Here is a 9,732-nt window from a genome sequence, read left to right as displayed (position 1 = left end):
TGTTCTTAGCTAGGAAGACCCCAGATATAATTCTTTCCTGCAAAAAAGAATGTTCATGGGGCTTTGTCACTATTTAAGTGCTTTCTTTGAAACACATTGTAATATGGAAAGACGTATCAGAGCCCCACAAGTTTTCTTGTAATAAAGCATAGTAACAGGATGATGTGGTGGGATGACAGGAAGATTGTAAAACCAGGCTTTAAAGTCCATGCTTTTTGCACTAGGGTACAGCTACCTTCCCAGAAGTTAATGCTGCCCCAAAGTGGAGCAGTGATCCCCAAGGCAGCAAGCTTCCTACGGAATGGGCTTGGGAGGTGATAGTGGTCAATATGTAAGCTCCCCTCAAGCCAAAAGTTTCTGTGTACCAAAAAAAAAAAAAAAAAAGTCTCTGAGTTACAAAGTTTTCATGTGAAGAACTGAAAACTTGTCCTCTTACTCATTGAATAGAAAATATTGAGTCCTTACTATGGGCCAGTTTCGGTTCAAGTGGTTTATATGGATGAGGTTGTTTATATGGAAGAGAGACTGTTATCAATCTACAGATGAGGAAATTGAATTACATCTCACAGCTTACAAGCAGTGGGTCCAACATTTGAAGCCAAGCAGTCTGCTCCAGTGAATGTATCAACTACCATAAACTCATGATTTCTATTCAAAGAAAACAGGTGGTGTGGAGGAAATATTCTAGGTAGTGATGGTGGGAGGATAAATAATAGTGTCTTCAGCCCTGCAGGGGAAAATGTCCCTGCAGTGAGATATACAATGAAGCAGAAAGGGTGATTGGCATGGGATCAGACTCAGTTCTGTGACACTGGGCAAGCCAGTTGGAAATGATGAAGGGTGATATATTTTAAGGAGAGATTTTGCACATTTCTAACATTTTGGCTATACACTTATGTAAGTTTAGTTTCTGCTCTTCAGGTACATTCATTATTGGTTATATTGCCAGATTCCTGAATCCTAGATGGTTGTTAGTGCTTAGAAATCACTGTTGTTGGAAAAGGGAAAAGGATATGGAAACTTAAAACCAATTGTATAAGTTGCATTGGTTGGTCTTAAAAATGAAAGGAAGATTTTGCTCTAGTCTTTGAAAAAAGTTAAGCTGCAATTAGCTCCAGTAAAAACATCTATCCTGAACAAAGATTCCAGGAGATAAGCAGAGAGGAAAAAAGTTTGATGAGTGTTTACTTTTTTAAAATTCTAGACTTTCAGTCACTGGCATGGTACCAGAACTCATGCTGAAGGGTTGACTACAGGTCACAGAGAGTGGGCACCAGTACAGCTCCCACCATGATTTATGTCAAAGAGCCCAGCCCCTTTCTCTTTCCACTAAATGAAATTAATACTTATAAGTGGTACAACTTTAAGTATAGTATCTCTACTGATGCAATCAGCCCAAGAACGCCACAATCAGAGTGCAGTGTCATCACAGAGCTAAGTGTCAATGAGAATGCTCTAAAACTGCTCAGTCCAATATGGGACATATGTCCCATATGTCCATTTCTGAGCACCTGAAATGTGGCTGGTGCAAACTAAGAGGTGTTATACATGTAAAGTATGCAGTAAATTGTAAAGACTTGATACAAAAAAAGAAGGTAAAGTAATGCAATAATTTTATATATTGGTTACATGTTGAAATGATAGTATTCTGGGTATATTTGGTAAAATATATTATTAAAATGATAAATAAAATACATTATAAAATTCGCCTTACCTTAGTTTTGGATTTTTACTTTTCAAAATGTGGATTTGAGAAAATTTTAAATTATATGTGTAGCTTACTTTACTGATGGCTGCCAGGTTACTTCTCAATATGGGGCAAATTGACTTAATATTTGGGATGAAGGGCCTCATGTTCACTGTTATTCAATTATATCTCATTCAATTCAGTCCAGTGGTCCAGATGGTTAAGATGTTTTGGGATTCCAACTCAGTCATCCGATATTCTGTGCTTCTCCAGTTGATGTTATCTGTCCTCTGTATTGGCTGAGACATCAAGATTTTTTATCCAAATAGTGAAGAAAAGAATTGAAGGCCAGTTCTTGAATTTTGCCATTGAAAGCCTTGCTCCAGGTTGTCATCAAAACATCAGCATATAGTCATATCAGCCTCCATGAAAATAGCTATTTTGCATGTAGTCATATTTCTTATCATGTCCACAAGGATATGCTGAGAGGCCTTGTTGAAATCCATTTATACAGCAACTTCTTAGGAAATGAGGTGGATCTGACTTGAATTCTTAGCAAGCCCATATATGCACCCTAGGGATCAGTACTTTCTAATTTGCTGCTGCTGCTGCTAAGTCCCTTCAATCGTGTCCGACTCTGTGTGACCTCATAGATGGCAGCCCACCAGGCTCCCCCGTCCCTGGGGTTCTCTAGGCAAGAACACTGGAGTGGGTTGCTATTGCCTTCTCCAATGCATGAAAGTGAAAATGAAATTGAAGTCACTCAGGTGTGTCCGACTGTTCGAAATCCCATGGACTGCAGCCTACCAGGCTCCTCCTTCCATGGGATTTTCCAGGCAAGAGCACTGGAGTGGGTTGCCATTGCCTTCTCCGACTTTCTAATTTACGTGCTTACAGATGATGCCTAAGTTGACTGTCACATTGTTAGCTTTTGGAAAAATCGTGCACCTTCAGTCTTTCAGCCTCTCACTCCTCCACAGTCCCTCAACATCACAGCCATGTTTAACAACCTCATCTATATTCCTTTAAGTACTTAGATTTTGTCTAGTCCAGAAGACATGATTTCCTTTGAAGTGGTAAAAGTGTTTCTCATCATCAGCTCTTCCCTCCTGGGCTTCCATTTCCTCCTACTGATGTTCATTCTGCCTTTACATTTCAAACGTTCTTCCTGATGGAGTACAGATGCAAAATTGGAGGTTTTATATACCATAGTGATTAAAATGTATATGATCTAGAATCAAGCTGCTTAAAATCAAACTCCAGTGCCACCACTGACAAGCTATGCCTCAGTTTTTCCATCTGCAAAATGGTAATAATAATAGCACCTATTTCACAGGGCCGTTGGCCAATTCCAACTAAAATCCCTGGATTGGGGCAGATAGGCAAAAAGGAGCAAGTTAGTATTTCTATGTTGCTTAATTAAGATTTGTTTCCCCTCTGCAATGCACAGGGTTTGCCTCCAGGTGGCACTAAAATAGTGCTATGCTAGTGTTAAAATCAACCCTGAAACTCCAGACTTTTTTATTTTTTTTGTTTCCCAGACTTTTTAAAAAAGCCATTTTCTGGCTATTATCACTTAGCAAAAAAGTTATTCATTAAAATGACAAAAATGATAACTTTCAATGCAAATTCAAATAAATAATGCACCTTGACTCTCTCTGCCCTCCTCTCTTAGCCTCACTTATTCCTAATGTAGATTTCACAGGGGCTGGATTTTGATTTAGATATCAATTCTGCCAAAAAAACAAAAATAAATAAAAGATGGCTCCTGAGAACTAATATCAGTTGAGGAAAACATCGTGAGGAGCCAGACTAGATGATTAAAAACAAGTCAGGTAATTAAAGCCTCTGCTTCTTCTAACAGGTCACTAACCTAGGACAACAGAAAATTGATAGACAAGGTTTTCAGCAAGGCATTTTATGATCCATATCTTTATATCTTTGGGGGCAGAATTAGAGACATATAGTTGGATTCAAAACTCACCAACTATGGCTGAACATGCTGTTGATTAATGAATCAGTGTCAACCTGGAAGGGAGGTTGTCTCTGCTGGTACAAAACAGAGCCATGTCCTCTCAGTCTTGATCTATTCAGTACTTTTATTAGCGGTGAGCGTTCAGAAAGAGTTTAAAATGCCAAGTGTCTAGTATGTGTGTAACAGTTTCATAGCCCTTATGTGCTTGTAGGTCCAAAAGTCCTAGGAGAGAAGCAGGACACATTAAAGCTGGCCAGACAAGCTCTGACTCCTGCACAATGCTCTGGATGGGGGAAGCACAGCACAACACACTTACAAGGGGCCTTGCACTAAATTTTGAGAGCAAGTAACTATAACAACGGCTTCCCCGGTGGCTCAGCGGTAAAGAACCTGTGTGCAATGCAGGAGATGTGGATTTGATTCCTGAGTCGGGGAGATCCCCTGGAGGAGGGCATGGCAACCCACTCCAGTATTCTTGCCTGGAGAATCCCCATGGACAGAGGATCCTGGTGGGCTACAGTCCACCAGGTTGCAAAGAGTCGGACACAACTGAAACTATTGAGCATGCAAAACTGTAACCAACTAAAGAATCAGTTGATTCGCAGTTTTATACCATCAGGACCACTTATATGAAGCTGCAAGTCTCCAATTGTAAGAGTTAAATGTCTCCTTGTTTTGAGGTTTGGTAAAGGAATTTTGACACTGGTGGGAGCAAGAAACTTCCCCTAATTCTGCTCATCAACTGCAACAAGAAGGAAGCCAGGTAAGCAACCCAATGATGCTGTTAATGGTGACACCCCAGTTACTATTGCTGTGTATCAAATTACCCCAATCTGAGTGGCTTAAAACAGCAGCATTTATTTTTATTGCAAGCCTGCAGTATGGGATGGACTTGATGAAGACAGCGCCTTTGTGCATGTGGTGTCTACAGGGACAGCTCAAAACCTGGGGACTGGAGTTCTCTGAAAGCTCTGTTCACATGTCTCATAGATGACCCTGGGAGGATTCAAGCAGTGAGCGCCGGAACAGTGAGGAAGCATAGCTGACCTTCTTCTATGTTAGTTCAGGGCTTCCAAAACACATGTTTCAAAAGACAGAAGAAAGGAAAAGCTTTATTTCTTTGTATGACCTAGCCTAAGTCACGCAGCATCTTTTCTCCACATTCTTTCTATTCATGGCATCCACAAAGGCTCACCCGTATTCCAGGGGAGAGAAATTAGACTCAACCTTTTGATGAAAGACTCTTCAGGTTCTGAAAGAGTACGCAGACCTGCATATATTGCTGTGCCCGCCCCCCTCCTTTTTTTTTTTTTTGGAAAATACAATTTGCCCTGGGAGATCACATGCTGCTGCTGCTGCTAAGTCACTTTATTCGTGACCCAACTCTGTGTGACCCCATAGACGGCAGCCCACCAGGCTCCCCTGTCCCTGGGATTCTCCAGGCAAGAACACTGGAGTGGGTTGCCATTGCCTTCTCCAATCCATGAAAGTGAAAAGTGAAAGTGAAGTCACTCAGCCATGCCGGACTCTTAGCGACCCCATGGACTGTAGCCTACCAGGCTCCTCTGTCCATGGGATTTTCCAGGCAAGAGTACTGGAGTGGAGTGCCATTGCCTTCTCCAGGGAGATCACATGCAGTAAACATAAGAGCAGTAACCACGATCAAGGGTTGTTAGAGCAGCAATGGAGAAGCCTCATGGTGCTCTTGCAGCATGAAAGAGGGCAGCGAAACTCAAGAAGAATGAAGGGACTATCTGCACATCCATGAGCACCTCCCTGTCCCTGCCACCCAGGAAGGGAAGGATTCTGGGAGCAGGAGTCTTGGAAATGGGACCTGAGCCAAAGGTAGCACCATTCTAGTCCATGGGGTTATCCCCTCCTCTGCTGAGGGAGCCTGAAAAATGTGGGTTACACATCAGTAACCTTCCATGAAAACATGAAGGATGCTGATTAGAGCCATGGACACTCAAACCTGAGACCATTGTCAAGAGGACAGGTCTGGTTCCTTTCATTACCATAGCTGAAACTGCTCAGAACCTGGTTCTGGGAAAAGAGGACTACTAGTTGTGTTTTCCTGGAGAAGGGCATGGCAACCCACTCCAGTGTTCTTGCCTGGAGAATCCCCATGAACAGAGAGGAGCCTGGCGGGCTACAATCCAGGGGGTTGCAGAGTCGCACATGACTGAGTATACATAGCACAGTTGTGTTTTAAAGCAAATAGCACAAGGAAAGTCCTTAAAGTCAATTGCATCTTCTGGTAGCCCTCAGGACTTGCCATAGTGTGATCACTGAATTCATCCCCACCAGTTGCCAGGTGCTGGGCAAGGTGCCGAGGAAAAGTGTGTGTAAGGTGCTCAAACATGCTTCTCAGCACTGGGGGCCTCACAATCTACTGCAGGGGCTTCCCACACCGACCCCTGGCCCCAAATAATTCATGTTCAATGCAGAAAACTTGGAAAACACATGCAAAAATGTGACATTTGAACCTAAAACTCTAGTTCTTCCGAACTCAAAACACAGTTACTCCAAGATGTGTGTGCATGCCGAGAATTTGATCAAAAAGGAGATGCAAACTCAAACTGTTATGAAGTACCACACTATGAGTTGTCTTTACATTTCTTTGATGGTCTTTGTTTTACATTTCTTTGAAGTTTCAAGCCTAGACCTAATCAACGTGATTCACTTTCTAGAGAAACTGGCTGAACTGAGACAAATCCTCGGCTATGTGTAAGCCATGGGCATGTGGTCCCTGTAATTTTGGTGACAGCATATAAATCCAGAATGACCATAGAATCTCAGACTGGTTAAACTCTGGGCAATTCTTGGATTCATTCAATGTACAGATATTTTTATCTTTTACTTAACTCTTGCTATAGAAACTGAGAGCCCCATCAGTGATACAGATGTAGGTTCAGGAAGCCGTAGGTTCAGGAATAAGATGCACCCTGACTGATACGCTCGCTCCACAATTGACCAGAACACAGTCTATGAAATTGCAAAGTTCTCAATTTGCTCTAGTGTGATCATGCTTAGCTCCAGGTCTGTGGTTCTGAATCCAAGTGCTGACTCTGCAGTGAGACTGTCTGAATTCAAATCCTAGGTCTTCCCATTATCAGCAATGTGACCTCGGAGAAGTATCTGAACTTCTCTGTGCCTCAGTCTCCTCACCTACATCATATTCTGAAGATACACAGCATGATGTACTTAAAGTACTTAGCAAAGTACCTAGTGTGCAGCAAGTACTCTTTAAATATTAGTTATCACTGTGGACTGGATGTTTGTGGCCCTTAATTCTTACCCAACCAGCAAATTCATGGGTTTCAGCCCTAATGCCTAGTGATGGTATTCGGAAATAGAGTTTCCAGAAGGTAACAAGGTCATGAGTGCCTTATAGAGATGTGAGAGATGATCTCTCTTTCCACCATGTGAGGATACAAGAAGAAGACAGCCATCCACAAACCAGGAAGCATGCCCTCACTGGACACTGGATCTGCCAACACCTTGATCTTGGACTTAACCCCTGGAACTGTGAGAAATAAACATCTGTTGTTTAAGCCACCCAATTTATGGTAATTTGTTATAGCAGCCTGAATGAAGACCGTTATTATTTACTATTATGAAATAAATGCAATTAAACTGTTTTTGAAGAAGTTTGCACTTCTGGTAAAACGTCACATTTTTGAAACCTTAACAGGTTATCTTCCCCCAGTGTCAACCAGTATAAAACATTCATTGACCTGCTCATGTGTGGATATCTGACCCTGTAGTACTCCCCACTCTGGAAAAAACAGAAATGTCCCTGCTGAAGGATTTCTGCAAAGAGCTGATGGAAACTGATCCTACATTCTCAGTGAGCTCCAGGGCCAGAAAGACAGGAACTGCTAGGAGGGGGTGTACTATAAAACATTAACAGAGAAACTGCAAATAGAGTTGGGAGACCAGAAGGGGGCACTCTCACGCTCTGGGAGGACAGCACAACCCCAGAGTAAGCAAGGCTTCTCTTTCCTATCAAGGACTCAGTCAATGGGAAACCATGGACTTCTTGTCTACTACAGCCCTTCCAACTTCTTTTCACTCTTTATGAAAGAGTTCTTCTTCCCTTGCTGTTTGGGGACTAGCCTATAGCTCATGGTTGCAGACACTGAAATGTAATTCTCTGTTGGTCAGAATAAACCCATCTTTGCTGGAGAAATATCTAGCAGTCTATTTGTTTCACGTCAATAATTTGGTGGCCTAAACAGGGACCAGAAAAGACTTTCAGTGGTTCCAGGACGGCTAAGCAAATAGGTATGCTATCCACAATTGAGCCCAGAGTGGCTTATTGCTTTTTTCTCATGAACCTGGAGTCAAAAGGTACATCTTTCTCCTGGATCTGAACTCACACACCCTTGTGTTTAAAGCTCTCCTTTATTTAGGACCTATTTAAAGGTTTCATCTTTTTGGTTAAAGCTTTATTCTCTATGTGAGTTACTGTTTGGAACTTTGGTCTGATCTTAAAATCAGACTGTTTGAAGTTCTCGTGCCCTGAGGTGACAGCACAGACCAAGTGGAAGAAGAAAGACTCCTCTTCGTTCCTAGCAAGGACTCAGCAGATGAAAAGTCATGGACTATTTGTTTACCACAGCCCTCCCAAATTCCTTTTCCTCTCTATAAAAGTGTTCTCCTTCGTCTACCATGTTTGTTCTTGTATGTACCTCACCTTGGTTTCAGGCTCCAACTCCAATTCTTTGCTGATCCAGCAATCCATCTTTGCTGGAGAAATATCTGGTAGTCCATTTGTTTCAGGTCAACAGTATTAAAGGTTAAAAGGGGGAAAGACAAACCAACCACAGAGTCCTACAAGAAATAAACACATGTGTCTTCAGAGTCGACCTGTGGTGTACCATCTGTCAGGGTGTTAATATAGCAGGACGCCTTAAATTTCTTGGACCTGTGCTGCTGGAATTCTGAAAGTCAAGACTCACGGTACTTGGTGTGGCCTGTACCAGCGCTAGGGTGACCAACTCATCCTTGTTAGTTTCCGGTTTTAGCATCAGAAGTTTCTAATTCCAGAATGAAAGTTGGGGTCCATGGGTTGTGTGCCTGAGTCTGCAGGCACAGATTGCAAAAAACCTCCAGAGGGAAAGCCCAGGCCCATAAGAAACATTTTTGAGACGGTTTCTTTATTTCCATGAGAAGGTGCTGTCCACTCTGGAGGGGTTTGTTGTTTAATCACTCGGTCATGTCCAACTCTTTGCGACCCCATGGACCCCTTAGTCAAGCCAGGAGAATTGGTCACTCTAAGGTCCAGGATTGAAGGGGCAGCTTGCATGAAAGACGTGTGTTGTTCATAATTGCCATGGGCAAGAGTGATGACTGAAGGGACTGGATGGGCAGAGCCAGGCTGAGTCCTGAGAATGTTCCATGAAGGAGGAATCTGTGAGAAATGTGCATGGAAACCTAGAAGAGCAGGGCCAAGACATGACTGTTGATGGGTGAGCGTGTGCAGTGACAGGCCAGTCCCTGGTGAGTCCTTCCTGGACTAGTTCATGGATTGGCATGCATCGAAAACAACACGCCACTTTGGACATTTATGCAGGGGAACAGAGAGGCAATGATTTTCTTTATACATGCACCTCATCCTTTATATTGCAGCTGTAGAAACTATTACTTGTACTGACAATATGGTTAAAATGTAAACTTAATAGTCTTTTACACATTTCCATTTATTTTAATGAATAACTTTATTCACACATGCTTCCTAAGAGTACAAGCTACTTTTGTGGTTCTCAGCTTAAATTCCCTAAAAATATCTTTAAAATTATTTTTCTGACTATATGTTGGCAAAATTCTCTCACTTTTTATTTTTTTGTTCTGTTGTCTCCATTTTTTTTTTTTTTTTTTGTCGTATGATTATTTGTTTTGTGCCAAGCATTTTCTTAAAACCCATGTTAAGGGTTTTCATTTTATATAATATTAATAAAGCACATTAGTTTCTGTGAACAGTGGTATTATTCCATTTCAGAATTCCAGCCTTCCCTGACTACAGACAGTAGGCAGTGGCCAGCTGGCTGACCTCAGAGTCCCTGTC

This window comes from Muntiacus reevesi, chromosome 8 (genome assembly GCF_963930625.1).
Source record: "Muntiacus reevesi chromosome 8, mMunRee1.1, whole genome shotgun sequence".
Classification (NCBI taxonomy): domain Eukaryota; kingdom Metazoa; phylum Chordata; class Mammalia; order Artiodactyla; family Cervidae; genus Muntiacus; species Muntiacus reevesi.
The sequence above is the reverse complement of the archived record's forward strand: the minus strand, read 5'-3'. Positions refer to the sequence as shown.